The following is a 17,394-nucleotide window of genomic DNA, read 5'->3' as shown; positions in this document are numbered from 1 at the left end:
GTGATGTGAGTGTTTTTGTGCCTTGTCCTCTGAGAACTGGTAAAGCAAGACCTTATCCAAAGCAGGATTATCCTATTTTTTAAGAATTATGTGTTTTTTAAAAATAAATTTATTTGTTATCTATTGGGGGGATTAATGGTTTATAGTCAACAGTAAAAATTCATGTCCTTTGGTTTCTATTTTTCTTAATTATTTTTTAAATTGCTACCAGGGTTACTGATGGTGCTCAGAGCTTATACTATGAACCCAACACTCTCAGAAGCCATTTTTCCTCCCTTTCTTCTTTTTTTTTTTATTTATTCCCTTTTTGTTACCCTTGTTTTTATTGTTGTCGTTGTTGGATAGGACAGAGAAAAATGGAGAGAGGAGGGGAAGACAGAGAGGGGGAGAGAAAGACAGACACCTGCAGACCTGCTTCACCGCCTGTGAAGCGACTCCCCTGCAGGTGGGGAGCCGGGGCTCAAACCAGGATCCTTACGCTGGTCCTTGTGCTTTGCGCCACCTGTGCTTAACCTGCTGAGCTATCGCCCGACTCCCCCTTTCCTCTCATATTTGATAGGACAAAGAGAAATTGAGAGGAGAGGTGGGAGATAGAGAAACAAAGAGACACAGAGAGACCTGCAGCCCTGTTTCATCACGTGTGAAGCACCCCCACCACCACAGTTGGGGCCTGGGGGCTCGAACCTGGGATCCTTGCACATAGTAGCATGTGCACCACCACCTGGGGGATCTTCTGTATTTTACAGTTACTTCATCTTACAGTCTGTTATTATATTCTGAGAGCAGTTACTATGTCAGTTTGGTTGGTGTGATTAGTACTACATAATAAAGGGGCCGTCTGATGAAGGTAGAGATATTTAAAAACACTTGATGTCAGAAATCAATGGAAATAAAGCTAATGTATTATGTAACTATTTCTGATTAAATGCTAAAATTTTATTTTATTTTTTTCCCTCTCTCCACATTAAACAGAGATACCATTAAAAGCATAGGACCTTATTTAAGAATGTCTCATTGGCATTTGGGGGTTGTCTTAACTTTTTTCTTAAAGATGTGTTTATTTGGGGAGAGGCCAGAGCACTGCTCTTTTATATGTGGTGTCAGCGATAAAACCCAGGACTCCATGTACACAACCCAGTGCCCTACCCACTGGGCCATCTCCTTAACTACTTAACTTGAGAAGCATGGGGATTTGCTTTGACCATGACTCCTTGCTTAAGCAATATCTACCTATCTAAGTGTGGGCTTATCTTTGTTCCTACCTCTACTGTTTGAAATGTTGCTTGCCCTCTAAATGGTCTCTTAAAGATGAGATTGTAAACTCTGGAACTATATATATATATATCAATCTCCAGTGCCACCATTTTGTTCTGGCTCTTGAAAGTTTATGCCAATACAGTGTTATATTCAAAGTTGGAGTGTCTCTGGTTTTCTTTCTTGTATTTTCTCCATCTTAATGTCCTCTGCTCACTTAGTTAAGGCTTCTCTCTGGGTTGTTTTACTGGTCCAACCTTCCAATTTAGTGTTTTCTTGAACCATGATAATATTATCTATTCAGGAAAACTTACAGATTTGCTAACCCAAACTTTGCTTTCTTTAGTGGTAGGCTAAGAACTGCTGTTGGATATAGTTGGAAACGCCCACTTATTCTCACCTCCTGCTTACAACCTCTCTTCTGGGTGACAGCAAACCCTTCCTGTTCTCCCTTCAGTCAAGCAGATATCCCCTAACCCCATTGATTTTTGGTTGGTGGAAAAATTACCTCTCACCTGGGGTCGGTCGGGTGGTGGCGTACCTGGTTGAGTGCACAAGTTACAATGCGTGAGGACCCAGGTTCGAGCCCCTGGTCCCCACCTGCAGGGGCAAAGCTTCGCAAGTGATGAAGCAGTGCTGCAGGTGTCTCTCTGTCTCTCTTCCTCTCTAACTCTCCCTGCCCTCTCGATTTCTGGCTGTCTCTATCCAATAAATAAAGATAATGAACAACAAATTATTAAATTTAATTTTAAAAAATTACCTCTCTTCTTCTCCTCCTCTTCTTCCTCCTTATTCCCCCAGTTGAAGGGGTGAAGAATCAAAGCCAACCTGGTCCTTGTTCACCATCGAGACAGCTAAATCTTTTATTCATATGGTTCTCCATTTTCTCCCTTTGCTAATTCATTCTACTGCTTACTCCAAATTGTTCTCACCTGCATGTTCTAACTCCCAAGACACCCTTTGACCTGCTTGGATAATGCAATCACCTGGATCCTTTTATGTCAACACTTGGGGTTAGTCATCAGATAATACGCCCAAAACCTGGCCTTCAACATCCCTCAGCTCTTCAGGCCTCTGTATTTCTTGTTGCTATGTCGTCTTTTGAGCCATCCGCCACCACAACAGACCTCAGCACCTCCTTGTTCGATGACATTGAGAATCTGTAAGAGTTTCAGTTCTCTTAAATGTCTAGTAGAAATAACAAGTTTTTCAGACCAGTCTTATTTTTTTATTTTTTACCCATTTTTTATTTTGTGATTTAATAATGATCTACAAGATTATGGGATAAGATAGGTATAATTCCACAGAATTCCTACCCCCAGAGTTCCGTATCCCATCCCCTCCATTATGGGAAGCTTCCCTATTCTTGATCCCTCTGGAAGCATGGACCAAAGGTCTTTATGGGATGCAGAAGGTAGAAGGTTTGGCTTCTGTAATTGGTTCTCCACTGGACATGGGTGATCCATACCCCCAGCCTGTTTCTACCCCTCACTATTGGGATAAGGCTAGACCAGTCTTATTTTATATAAACACTTACTCTCCCCCCCCCTTAAGCTAATTAAACAGAACTCTTTTACAAGTCAATTTTAGTAATATCATCCAGACGTAGAAAACTCACTTGTAGATATAGAGACATATAAACATACAGGCAGACACAAGCAAACCTTACAGCTTTCATTAGAAAATTTTAGCTATGTACCAGGTACAATAATACAAACTTTGTTTATAAAAGAATGGTAAGGGACTCTGGGTTCTTGGTGCCTAGGGGTGGGAAGGAATCTGGGTCTGGGGAGAGAGTGTCTTGCAGACACCTATTATAGGGAGATGAGAGGTTGGACCTGTAGTGGTCGGTACATAGGTACAACCTCTCATCTCTCCACAATCATTAACTCCCAGTGAAGTGTGTGTGTGTGTGTGTGTGTGTGTGTGTGTGTGTGTGTGTGTGTGTGTGTGTGTGTGTGTGTGAGTGTGGCGGGGAGAATATCTGAATCCAAATTGTGTTTCTACAAGATGAAGTCAGAAATATACTCACAGAGGACTTAGCAAGGGGCGGCCTGCACATTTTTAAACCTTTGCCTGTTGTATGCTTTACATTGGGTAGTTCTCCCCCGCCAAGAGAATTGGATCAGTCCAGTTAGTTTCGCGGGCACGCTTGGCCCCGCCCGGAAGGAACCCCACGTGCGCCTAACCCGCTGCGCTACCGCCCGACCCCGATTTTATTTATTTATTATTGGGTAGAGACCAAGAGAAACTGAGAGGGGAAGGGGAGATAAAGAGGAAAAGAGACAGAGAGACACCTGCAGCCCTGCTTCACCACTCGTGAAGCTTTCCCCCTGCAGGAGGGGACCAGGGGCTTGAACCCAGGCCCTTCTGCCTTCCACATTCACTTGACTTAATCTGAGCACTGCCCGAGTCAAGGTTTTGTTGCTAAGTACTTAAGCGATGCTAAAAACAAATTCTAAAATGTGAGGCAGTGGTTGTGTAACAGAACAGTGAGTGCCAGTGCAGTGGATCTGGCTGACATGGGATCACACCTCGCTGCCCTCGGCTATTTCAGGCCACGCAGGGAGTGGTTGGAACCTTCCACACTATTCAGAAGAGCCCCTGCCACAAGGAGCACATTGTGGGGCGTGGAGGTGCTGCTCTTCTGGAAGAGCTGAGTGTAAATACTCTGCTTCCTCCTCCTGGGTCTCCCAGGCTGATTGCCGGGGCTACAACAATGGTTTCCCAGTGTGAGGCCTGGTCCCTGGCCAGCAGAGCCCCTGATGTTTCTCTAGAATCCACATTTCTTGCAGGGCTGCTCTTGACCAATCTGGCTTCACGAGCAGGGCCTGGGCCTGGGTCAAGCCAAAGCGAACCAGTCCTTTGTTCCCCTCTCCACATGTCAGTCCAGGTGAGGCGGGTGGAAATAAACCAGGGGGATCTCTGAAATCAACCAGGGAGACTGATTACAGGAGTGTGTGTGGGGGCTGGGGGCCGAGAGGTGCGAACGTGCCTCTGTTTCTGTTCACGGCTCCAGGGTGTAGTTGTGTCTCTTGGATTTCTTTTCTTTTGATGGTATGACAAGTCCCATAAGCCCAGTGGCTTAAGACAAGGTGAAGGGGTCCTCTCTCAGTTCCATATCCGCAGGAAAGCCAACCAGGTCTCACAGGACTGAAGTCAAGATGTCAGCAAGGGTGAGTCCCTTCTGGTGACACCTGCCTTTGTTTGTTTGTGGTCCCCAGCTCCTTTCACCTTGTATCTTCCTTCCTTCCTTCCTTCCTTCCTTCCTTCCTTCCTTCCTTCCTCCTTCCTTCCTTCCTTCCTTCCTTCCTTCCTTCCTTCCTCCTTCCTTCTTTCCTCCTTCCTTTTTTCCTTCCTTCCTTCCTTCCTTCCTTCCTTCCTTTCCTCCTCCTCTTTCTTTGCCTCCATGGTTATCGTTGGGATTCAGTGACAGCGCTATGAATCCACTGCTTCTGGTGGCCGTTTTTTCCATTGTATTGGACAGGACAGAGAGAAACTGAGATGGGAGGAAAGGGGCCAGTGGTGGTGTGCCTGGTTAAGCACTCACATTACAACACGCAAGGACCCGGGTTCAAGCCCCTGGTCTCCACCTTCAGGAGAAAAGCTTCACAAGTGGTGAAGCAGGGCTGCAGGTGTCTCTCTCTCTCTCTTCCCCCCTCTTAATTCCTCTTTGTCTCTATCCAATAATAAATAAATAAAAACATTTTAAAAAATCGAGGGAGGGGGTCGGGTAGTAGCCTAGCAGGTTAAGCGCAAGGACTGGTGTAAGGATCCAGGTTTGAGCCCCCAGCTCCCCACCTGCAGGGGATTGCTCTGCAAGTGGTGAAGCACGTCTGCAGGTGTCTTTCTCTCCTTTCTGTCTCCCCTCCGCTCTCGATTTCTCACTGTCCTATCTAATAACAACATCAATGGCAACAATAACGACAACAACAAGGGCAACAAAATGGGAAAACATGGCCTCCAGGAGCAGTGGATTCGTAGTGCAGGCACCGAGCCCCAGCGATAACCCTAGAGGCAAAAAACAAAACAAAACAAACAAACAAACAAACAAAACTGTGGGGAGGGGAAGACAGCAAGGGGGAGAGAAAGACAGACACCTGTAAACCTGCTTTGCTGCTTGTGAAACCTCCCCCTGCCGCGGGGGACCCTGGGGTTCCAACTTGGATTCTTGCTCAGGTCCTTGCGCTTAGTACTATTTGTGCTTAACTGGGCTCAGTTGGCCTCTTGATCCAAATGTTTCCTCTCAAATGATGAATTTGAAAGAGGTTGATGTTCGTGAACCATGTGCCTTAGTAGGCTTCTTCGAGACTAGTACCCAGGGGAAAGAAAAGAGGCCTGCTGGCACGTGGAATTTAGAGCATGCAGTGGGATGTGCTGAAGGAGTGAGGACTGGACTGGAGGCAGGGGCTGAGGGCTGGAGTGTGTCCTAGTCTGCTCTGGGCAGCGGAGAAGCAGCCTGCATCTGCAGGAGGTCTTCTGGGTTGGTCCCCAGTTACAAGGGGAAAACAACAAGACAAAAGACCAAGACCCAAGTGGGTTGAAGTCTCACTCTTCCCACATGGTGGGAAGATGCCGGGATAGCCTGAGGGTGCTTCTTCCCCAGCAAGTGCTCTCTGGGTTGGAGAGAACTCGACTGGAGCCAACCTAGGCTGCTTGCTGTGTGGGAGAGGGATCAGGAAACTCGTGCAGAGCGTAGCAGGAGAGACTCTGGGACTCTTGGAGCCGGGAGGCAATCCCCAGTGTGTCAAAACAGAAGAGTAGCTGTATATATACTCGCCAAGTAGGGTAGAACAGGATGTGACATAAGAGGGTGGAGCAAAAAGAGACTGGTGGAAATCAGGGTGTGACTAGGAGAGGGGGCGGAGCAAAAAGGCATCATGAACCAGTGGGGATTAAACCAGTGCCCTGCAGGCAGGGCGGTTCCTAGGTAACTGGTTATGTAGATAGACCGCAGGGATAAGCAGGGGGAAGCTGGCGTACTGCCCAACAGGAAGAGTCTACGATTTAAGAATTCTTGACAGTAGATTGGGCCCACTTGGATAATCCTGGCTAAATTCTCGTCCTGTTATGGGAGAAAGGAATGGGGAGAGACTTACAGTTCAAACCGTTTGGGACATTTACTTTTTTTTTTAACTTTATGTATTTATTGGGTAGAGACAGCCTGCAGTACTGCTCACCACTTGCAAAGCTTTCCCCTTGTTGTTGGGGACTAGTGGCTCAAACCCTTGTGCACTGTAACATGTGCGTTCAACCAGGTGTGCCACCATCCGGCCCCTTCACCTTGCTTTTCAGCTAATGCAATAGATAAAATACTCAGTCAGTGCAGACACTAGATGAGTGTTATAATGTTGCTTAAGAAGAAAACAGCAACATAGGTGCAAAAGGGCTAGGACATTTCCATTGCAAATAGGGGTGAGTCTGCAGCTTCTCCCCTCCACTCATCCTTTCCTTTTATTTATTTCTTTAATCTATTTATAAAATAAAAAAAATAGAAAATATCAACAAGACCATAGGATAAGAGGGTAAGATCTCACACATTTCCCACCACCAGAGTCCCATGTCCCATCCCCTCCCCTGACAGCTTTCCTGTTCTTTAACCCAGTGGGAGTATGGACGCAGGGTCATTGTGGGATGCAGAAGGTGGAAGGTCTGGCTTCTGTAGTTGCTTCCCCACTGAACATGGGTGGCTGATCCATACTCCCAGCCTGTTTCTATCTTTTCCTAGTGGGGCAGGGCTTCGGGAAGGTGGGGTTCCAGGACTGGTGAGGTCATCAGCCCGGGGGAGTCAGGTTGGTGTTATAGTAGCATCTGCAACTTGGTGTCTGGAATAGCCTTAGGATATAAAGCAGAACAAATTGTTTAATAATCAGGAGCCTAAAGGCACGGATATAGCAGATGAGGTCTCCATTTTGGATCCCCCATGCTTTACTAAGCAGCAAAAACTGGGCAGAGGAGGTTTGAACAGGGATGCAAAGTACAGGTCCCTACAAAGCACCATGGCTGAGCATGGACATTTGATGTCCATAGAGAGGTACCAGAGACAATGAGGTGGGCTGGTGGTGGTCCCTTAGCAGGAGGCTTCAGAAAAGGAGGCAGGAGGGAGAGAGAGGTTGGGTATGGTGCCCAACCGAGGATGTCCTCTGAAAGCCAGGAGGAAAGGTCTTGGCCCAGAAGAACAGTGACTCATACCGCCTGTTTGCCTTGGAGAAAAGCACAAGGAAGTGCCAGCAACCTCGACAGGTGTGCTTACAAGACCCATGATTTCTTGGCTAAACTTAATGTCACTGTAACTTTTCCACTGTCTCACTAGGTCAAAAGGAGTGCCCAGTGGTGCCTGCTATTTTAACAGGAGCTAGAAAAAGTTTCACAACAGAAAGAGAGAGAGAGAGAGAGAGAGAGAGAGAGGAGCCAGAATGCTTCACTACACACAGTATCAGGGACTGAACTGGGAGCCTTGTGTCTTTTGGAATAAGAGAGAAGATTTTCTGCTGAGGCGACTTGAAGGAAAGCAAGGCTAGGTCTCTCAGCACTAGTGTCATGATTTACACTCTGTAACTACATGTGTAATAGATTGGGGTATGAGTCATGCCAAAATAAACTAAGAAGAAAGAATAGAGGACTATGTATTTTCTAACTCTTTGTACCTTTTTTTTCCACTTACAGAACAATAGTCTTTTCTTAAAACTCTCTCTCTCTGTCTCTCTCTCTCTCTCTCTCTCTCTCTCACACACACACCCTTCTACCTATTACTGTTGAATTACAGTCCATTGTGTGGTGTATTGTAATTGTCTAGTACCCTACTGATAGTCGTGCAGTTTGTTTTTGATGTTTTGTTATCATAATAATACTGTAATAAGATTCTTATACTTACGCCTATGTGCCTGCATCTATATCTAACATATAATATATCTAACAGCAGAACTCTTAAACAGCATCCTGATTTGCCTATGTGCCTGCATCTATGATATATCTAACAGCAGAACTCTTAAACAGCATCCTGATTTGCCTATGTGCCTGCATCTATGATATATCTAACAGCAGAACTCTTAAACAGCATCCTGATTTGCCTATGTGCCTGCATCTATGATATATCTAACAGCAGAACTCTTAAACAGCATCCTGATTTGCCTATGTGCCTGCATCTATGATATATCTAACAGCAGAACTCTTAAACAGCATCCTGATTTGCCTATGTGCCTGCATCTATGATATATCTAACAGCAGAACTCTTAAACAGCATCCTCATTTGCCTATGTGCCTGCATCTATGATATATCTAACAGCAGAACTCTTAAACAGCATCCTCATTTGCCTATGTGCCTGCATCTATGATATATCTAACAGCAGAACTCTTAAACAGCATCCTGATTTGCCTATGTGCCTGCATCTATGATATATCTAACAGCAGAACTCTTAAACAGCATCCTGATTTGCCTATGTGCCTGCATCTATGATATATCTAACAGCAGAACTCTTAAACAGCATCCTGATTTGCCTATGTGCCTGCATCTATGATATATCTAACAGCAGAACTCTTAAACAGCATCCTGATTTGCCTATGTGCCTGCATCTATGATATATCTAACAGCAGAACTCTTAAACAGCATCCTCACTTGCCTATGTGGCTGCATCTATGATATATCTAACAGCAGAACTCTTAAACAGCATCCTCACTTGCCTATGTGGCTGCATCTATGATATATCTAACAGCAGAACTCTTAAACAGCATCCTCACTTGCCTATGTGGCTGCATCTATGATATATCTAACAGCAGAACTCTTAAACAGCATCCTCACTTGCCTATGTGGCTGCATCTATGATATATCTAACAGCAGAACTCTTAAACAGCATCCTCACTTGCCTATGTGGCTGCATCTATGATATATCTAACAGCAGAACTCTTAAACAGCATCCTCACTTGCCTATGTGGCTGCATCTATGATATATCTAACAGCAGAACTCTTAAACAGCATCCTCACTTGCCTATGTGGCTGCATCTATGATATATCTAACAGCAGAACTCTTAAACAGCATCCTCACTTGCCTATGTGGCTGCATCTATGATATATCTAACAGCAGAACTCTTAAACAGCATCCTCACTTGCCTATGTGGCTGCATCTATGATATATCTAACAGCAGAACTCTTAAACAGCATCCTCACTTGCCTATGTGGCTGCATCTATGATATATCTAACAGCAGAACTCTTAAACAGCATCCTCACTTGCCTATGTGGCTGCATCTATGATATATCTAACAGCAGAACTCTTAAACAGCATCCTCACTTGCCTATGTGGCTGCATCTATGATATATCTAACAGCAGAACTCTTAAACAGCATCCTCACTTGCCTATGTGGCTGCATCTATGATATATCTAACAGCAGAACTCTTAAACAGCATCCTCACTTGCCTATGTGGCTGCATCTATGATATATCTAACAGCAGAACTCTTAAACAGCATCCTCACTTGCCTATGTGCCTGCATCTATGATATATCTAACAGCAGAACTCTTAAACAGCATCCTCACTTGCCTATGTGCCTGCATCTATGATATATCTAACAGCAGAACTCTTAAACAGCATCCTCACTTGCCTATGTGGCTGCATCTATGATATATCTAACAGCAGAACTCTTAAACAGCATCCTCATTTGCCTATGTGGCTGCATCTATGATATATCTAACAGCAGAACTCTTAAACAGCATCCTCATTTGCCTATGTGGCTGCATCTATGATATATCTAACAGCAGAACTCTTAAACAGCATCCTCATTTGCCTATGTGGCTGCATCTATGATATATCTAACAGCAGAACTCTTAAACAGCATCCTCATTTGCCTATGTGGCTGCATCTATGATATATCTAACAGCAGAACTCTTAAACAGCATCCTCATTTGCCTATGTGGCTGCATCTATGATATATCTAACAGCAGAACTCTTAAACAGCATCCTCATTTGCCTATGTGGCTGCATCTATGATATATCTAACAGCAGAACTCTTAAACAGCATCCTCATTTGCCTATGTGGCTGCATCTATGATATATCTAACAGCAGAACTCTTAAACAGCATCCTCATTTGCCTATGTGGCTGCATCTATGATATATCTAACAGCAGAACTCTTAAACAGCATCCTCATTTGCCTATGTGGCTGCATCTATGATATATCTAACAGCAGAACTCTTAAACAGCATCCTCATTTGCCTATGTGCCTGCATCTATGATATATCTAACAGCAGAACTCTTAAACAGCATCCTCATTTGCCTATGTGCCTGCATCTATGATATATCTAACAGCAGAACTCTTAAACAGCATCCTCATTTGCCTATGTGCCTGCATCTATGATATATCTAACAGCAGAACTCTTAAACAGCATCCTCATTTGCCTATGTGGCTGCATCTATGATATATCTAACAGCAGAACTCTTAAACAGCATCCTCATTTGCCTATGTGCCTGCATCTATGATATATCTAACAGCAGAACTCTTAAACAGCATCCTCATTTGCCTATGTGCCTGCATCTATGATATATCTAACAGCAGAACTCTTAAACAGCATCCTCATTTGCCTATGTGCCTGCATCTATGATATATCTAACAGCAGAACTCTTAAACAGCATCCTCATTTGCCTATGTGGCTGCATCTATGATATATCTAACAGCAGAACTCTTAAACAGCATCCTCATTTGCCTATGTGGCTGCATCTATGATATATCTAACAGCAGAACTCTTAAACAGCATCCTCATTTGCCTATGTGGCTGCATCTATGATATATCTAACAGCAGAACTCTTAAACAGCATCCTCATTTGCCTATGTGGCTGCATCTATGATATATCTAACAGCAGAACTCTTAAACAGCATCCTCATTTGCCTATGTGGCTGCATCTATGATATATCTAACAGCAGAACTCTTAAACAGCATCCTCATTTGCCTATGTGGCTGCATCTATGATATATCTAACAGCAGAACTCTTAAACAGCATCCTCATTTGCCTATGTGGCTGCATCTATGATATATCTAACAGCAGAACTCTTAAACAGCATCCTCATTTGCCTATGTGGCTGCATCTATGATATATCTAACAGCAGAACTCTTAAACAGCATCCTCATTTGCCTATGTGGCTGCATCTATGATATATCTAACAGCAGAACTCTTAAACAGCATCCTCATTTGCCTATGTGGCTGCATCTATGATATATCTAACAGCAGAACTCTTAAACAGCATCCTCATTTGCCTATGTGGCTGCATCTATGATATATCTAACAGCAGAACTCTTAAACAGCATCCTCATTTGCCTATGTGGCTGCATCTATGATATATCTAACAGCAGAACTCTTAAACAGCATCCTCATTTGCCTATGTGCCTGCATCTATGATATATCTAACAGCAGAACTCTTAAACAGCATCCTCATTTGCCTATGTGCCTGCATCTATGATATATCTAACAGCAGAACTCTTAAACAGCATCCTCATTTGCCTATGTGCCTGCATCTATGATATATCTAACAGCAGAACTCTTAAACAGCATCCTCATTTGCCTATGTGCCTGCATCTATGATATATCTAACAGCAGAACTCTTAAACAGCATCCTCATTTGCCTATGTGGCTGCATCTATGATATATCTAACAGCAGAACTCTTAAACAGCATCCTCATTTGCCTATGTGGCTGCATCTATGATATATCTAACAGCAGAACTCTTAAACAGCATCCTCATTTGCCTATGTGGCTGCATCTATGATATATCTAACAGCAGAACTCTTAAACAGCATCCTCATTTGCCTATGTGGCTGCATCTATGATATATCTAACAGCAGAACTCTTAAACAGCATCCTCATTTGCCTATGTGGCTGCATCTATGATATATCTAACAGCAGAACTCTTAAACAGCATCCTCATTTGCCTATGTGGCTGCATCTATGATATATCTAACAGCAGAACTCTTAAACAGCATCCTCATTTGCCTATGTGCCTGCATCTATGATATATCTAACAGCAGAACTCTTAAACAGCATCCTCATTTGCCTATGTGGCTGCATCTATGATATATCTAACAGCAGAACTCTTAAACAGCATCCTCATTTGCCTATGTGCCTGCATCTATGATATATCTAACAGCAGAACTCTTAAACAGCATCCTCATTTGCCTATGTGCCTGCATCTATGATATATCTAACAGCAGAACTCTTAAACAGCATCCTCATTTGCCTATGTGCCTGCATCTATGATATATCTAACAGCAGAACTCTTAAACAGCATCCTCATTTGCCTATGTGCCTGCATCTATGATATATCTAACAGCAGAACTCTTAAACAGCATCCTCATTTGCCTATGTGCCTGCATCTATGATATATCTAACAGCAGAACTCTTAAACAGCATCCTCATTTGCCTATGTGGCTGCATCTATGATATATCTAACAGCAGAACTCTTAAACAGCATCCTCATTTGCCTATGTGGCTGCATCTATGATATATCTAACAGCAGAACTCTTAAACAGCATCCTCATTTGCCTATGTGCCTGCATCTATGATATATCTAACAGCAGAACTCTTAAACAGCATCCTCATTTGCCTATGTGCCTGCATCTATGATATATCTAACAGCAGAACTCTTAAACAGCATCCTCATTTGCCTATGTGCCTGCATCTATGATATATCTAACAGCAGAACTCTTAAACAGCATCCTCATTTGCCTATGTGGCTGCATCTATGATATATCTAACAGCAGAACTCTTAAACAGCATCCTCATTTGCCTATGTGGCTGCATCTATGATATATCTAACAGCAGAACTCTTAAACAGCATCCTCATTTGCCTATGTGGCTGCATCTATGATATATCTAACAGCAGAACTCTTAAACAGCATCCTCATTTGCCTATGTGGCTGCATCTATGATATATCTAACAGCAGAACTCTTAAACAGCATCCTCATTTGCCTATGTGGCTGCATCTATGATATATCTAACAGCAGAACTCTTAAACAGCATCCTCATTTGCCTATGTGGCTGCATCTATGATATATCTAACAGCAGAACTCTTAAACAGCATCCTCATTTGCCTATGTGGCTGCATCTATGATATATCTAACAGCAGAACTCTTAAACAGCATCCTCATTTGCCTATGTGGCTGCATCTATGATATATCTAACAGCAGAACTCTTAAACAGCATCCTCATTTGCCTATGTGGCTGCATCTATGATATATCTAACAGCAGAACTCTTAAACAGCATCCTCATTTGCCTATGTGGCTGCATCTATGATATATCTAACAGCAGAACTCTTAAACAGCATCCTCATTTGCCTATGTGGCTGCATCTATGATATATCTAACAGCAGAACTCTTAAACAGCATCCTCATTTGCCTATGTGCCTGCATCTATGATATATCTAACAGCAGAACTCTTAAACAGCATCCTCATTTGCCTATGTGCCTGCATCTATGATATATCTAACAGCAGAACTCTTAAACAGCATCCTCATTTGCCTATGTGCCTGCATCTATGATATATCTAACAGCAGAACTCTTAAACAGCATCCTCATTTGCCTATGTGCCTGCATCTATGATATATCTAACAGCAGAACTCTTAAACAGCATCCTCATTTGCCTATGTGGCTGCATCTATGATATATCTAACAGCAGAACTCTTAAACAGCATCCTCATTTGCCTATGTGGCTGCATCTATGATATATCTAACAGCAGAACTCTTAAACAGCATCCTCATTTGCCTATGTGCCTGCATCTATGATATATCTAACAGCAGAACTCTTAAACAGCATCCTCATTTGCCTATGTGGCTGCATCTATGATATATCTAACAGCAGAACTCTTAAACAGCATCCTCATTTGCCTATGTGGCTGCATCTATGATATATCTAACAGCAGAACTCTTAAACAGCATCCTCATTTGCCTATGTGGCTGCATCTATGATATATCTAACAGCAGAACTCTTAAACAGCATCCTCATTTGCCTATGTGGCTGCATCTATGATATATCTAACAGCAGAACTCTTAAACAGCATCCTCATTTGCCTATGTGCCTGCATCTATGATATATCTAACAGCAGAACTCTTAAACAGCATCCTCATTTGCCTATGTGGCTGCATCTATGATATATCTAACAGCAGAACTCTTAAACAGCATCCTCATTTGCCTATGTGGCTGCATCTATGATATATCTAACAGCAGAACTCTTAAACAGCATCCTCATTTGCCTATGTGGCTGCATCTATGATATATCTAACAGCAGAACTCTTAAACAGCATCCTCATTTGCCTATGTGCCTGCATCTATAATATATCTAACAGCAGAACTCTTAAACAGCATCCTCATTTGAAAATGATAGGTATTGGCCAATGAACCTTCCATGAATCTGCACCAATTTCACTCCTAATGACCACATGAACAAACACTTGCCTTACCTGGTTAGTACTCCTGGTTTGCCATGCACAAGACTGTTTCTTTTTTCAAAATATTTTTTATTTACTTCTTTAATAAGGAGAGAGAGAGGAGAGAGAATCCAAAACACTGGCTTACTGTGGTGCTGGAGATTGAATCTGGGACCTCAAAATCTCAGGCATGACAATTTTGCACAGACACTCCTCTCTCCCTAGCCCAAGACCCAGTTTCAACCTTGGCCCCTACAACATTGGAGGAAGCTTTGGCACTGTGGGACTTGGCCCCTACAACATTGGAGGAAGCTTTGGCACTCTCTCGTTTGCTCGCTCTCTCTCTCTCTCTCTCTCTCTCTCTGTCTGTCTGCCTGAGTAAACACAGTCAGCCAAGAGTGACAAAACCCCAGTGAAAAAGTGACAAGAAAATAATTACCCAGCGGGCTAACTGCACACGTTACCATAAGCAAGGACTCAGGTTCAGTCAAACTCCTGGTCCCCACTTGCGTGGGGGGTGAAGCAGGGCTGTATGTCTCACTTTTTTCTCTCTCTCCCTATCGATTTCCCCCATCCCTCTCAATTTCTCTCTGTTCCCCCCCAAAAAAAAGTGGGGAAAGAAAAGACTAAAAACAATAACCACATTTGTTGCTACCAGTTTTTATGATGTAATATTTTCCATGACAATTTCCTGGTCTTTGTGGGGTTTTTAAAATTAATTTAAAATAGCTGTGTTCAGAAAAAAAAAAAAAAAGGTCTTTGAAAGCAATGGATTCATCACTCAGGCATTCAGCCACAAAAATAACCCTGTTGGCAGTAAAGATAAATCGACAAATACTTGCTAGTATGATGCATATGAAACACTTTGACCTTGCCAGTCTGGCAGCGTTTTCTGAATTGTGTTTAAGTTACTTGAGCATTTGAAAAAATGTCTCTTGATGCCTGTGAGTGACCTGTTCATATCCATAGACTGCTTTTCTGTGGAATCACGGACACTTCCTTATTGATATAAAATTTTCTCTTTACAACAGCTTTTTTGTCTTCTTACATGCGCCTCTCTTTTGACTTTTTTTTTTGCCTGCACCACAAATCCACTGCTCCTGGAGGCCATTTCCCCCCCTTTTGTTGCCCTTGTTGTTGTAGCCTTGTTGTGGTTATTATTGTTGTTGTTGATGCCATTCATTGTTGGATAGGACAGAGAGAAATGGAGAGAGGAGGGGAAGACAGAGAGGGGAAGAGAAAGACAGACACCTGCCGACTGGCTTCACCGCCTGTGAAGTGACTCCCCTGCAGGTGAGGAGTCGGGGGCTCGAACCAGGATCCTTCCTCCATTCCTTTCGCTTTATGCCACCTGCGCTTAAACCACTGCGCTACCCCCTGTGCTAATCCCCTGCATTCTTCTGTGTTGACTCTGGCAAACCTGAGGCCTAACCCACTGTACACCGAAGTGTAGAGATCCACTGATGGAACTGCAGCACTGAACAAGACCTAGTCTGGCTCTCTTAAAGGCCATCTCAGGTTGAGTGAACTGTCCCTGCCCTAAGCACCGCACTGCCTACCCAGCACTCACCAGACTATTGCTACCACTGGATCAGTTGTCTTCCTGCAATAGGGAATATCGACCTTCTCGTGGTGCATACCGTGAGTCCCCATTCATTGGGGAAACTGACGATCCTTCCTAGCCCACTGAATCCACATGGATCCCAGTCACTTTCAAAGCCAGCAACAAGCAGCTCCTGACAGCTTTCAGCCTGACGCTGTTGACTGGCTACGGAAGAAGGGCCAACGCTAGAAGAAGAAGAAGGGAATATCAAGCACCCTTTTGCCCTCGATTTATTTTTCTCTCTTTCCTTCCTGCCTTCCTTTCCTTCTTTACTTCTTCTCCTCCTTCTTCTTCTTCTTCTTCTTCTTCTTCTTCTTCTTCTTCTTCTTCTTCTTCTTCTTCTTCTTCTTCTTCTTCTTTTTAATGTGTATTTATTTGATAGGATAGGGGGAAATTAGAAGGGGGGAGGAGAGATAGAGAAGAAAAGACAACACTGCTTCACAACTAGGGCATCTGTCAGGAAATTGTGAGGCTGTGGTTGAGCTTGGCAGGACTTGACTTGAGGGGACGTCCATCCTGTCAGTCTCTGTCTCTACTGAGAGGTTGAGCAAGGAGGGACAAAATCCCACAAGGTTTGCCTCATCTTATCAGATGCCCTGTCTCACAAAACACCCTGCACTCCTGATACTATGGCCTGCTCCCTTATTATCTACATAATCATTGTTTTGCCTGAAAGATCCCCACCCACTCCATTCCTTTGATCTATCTTCTTTCTACCCTCAAGACCCTCCCTGCCTACAGGGTATTATTAATCCTACCAGTTAAAACCCTTGCAGCAGTTGCTAAGGAAGTCCTTACCTTTCCCAGCCCCTTTTGCCTTTTTCCGTCCCTTTCCTAACCATTTCCGTTTCCGACTTGCCACTTCGGGGTCTGACTCTTAAAAGCCTTGGCTCTCTGGTCAATAAAGGATCTAATCGCCTCGCCACCACCAGCTCTGTTCCTGGGTCATCTCTCTCGCGTCGCCGAGTGAGTAGCAGCCCAGGCTGGCTCCTGTCATGATCTCTCCAACCCAAAGGGTACGCGCCCGAGAAGAGGCACCCCCACGCTAGCCCGGCAGGCAGCTCTCCCCCTGCAGGTGAGGACTGGGAGCTTGAACCCTGGTCTCTTGCAGTCAGTGTGTGCATTCACCTAG

Source organism: Erinaceus europaeus, chromosome 5 (genome assembly GCF_950295315.1).
Source record: "Erinaceus europaeus chromosome 5, mEriEur2.1, whole genome shotgun sequence".
Lineage (NCBI taxonomy): Eukaryota > Metazoa > Chordata > Mammalia > Eulipotyphla > Erinaceidae > Erinaceus > Erinaceus europaeus.
This window is presented reverse-complemented; position numbering follows the sequence as displayed.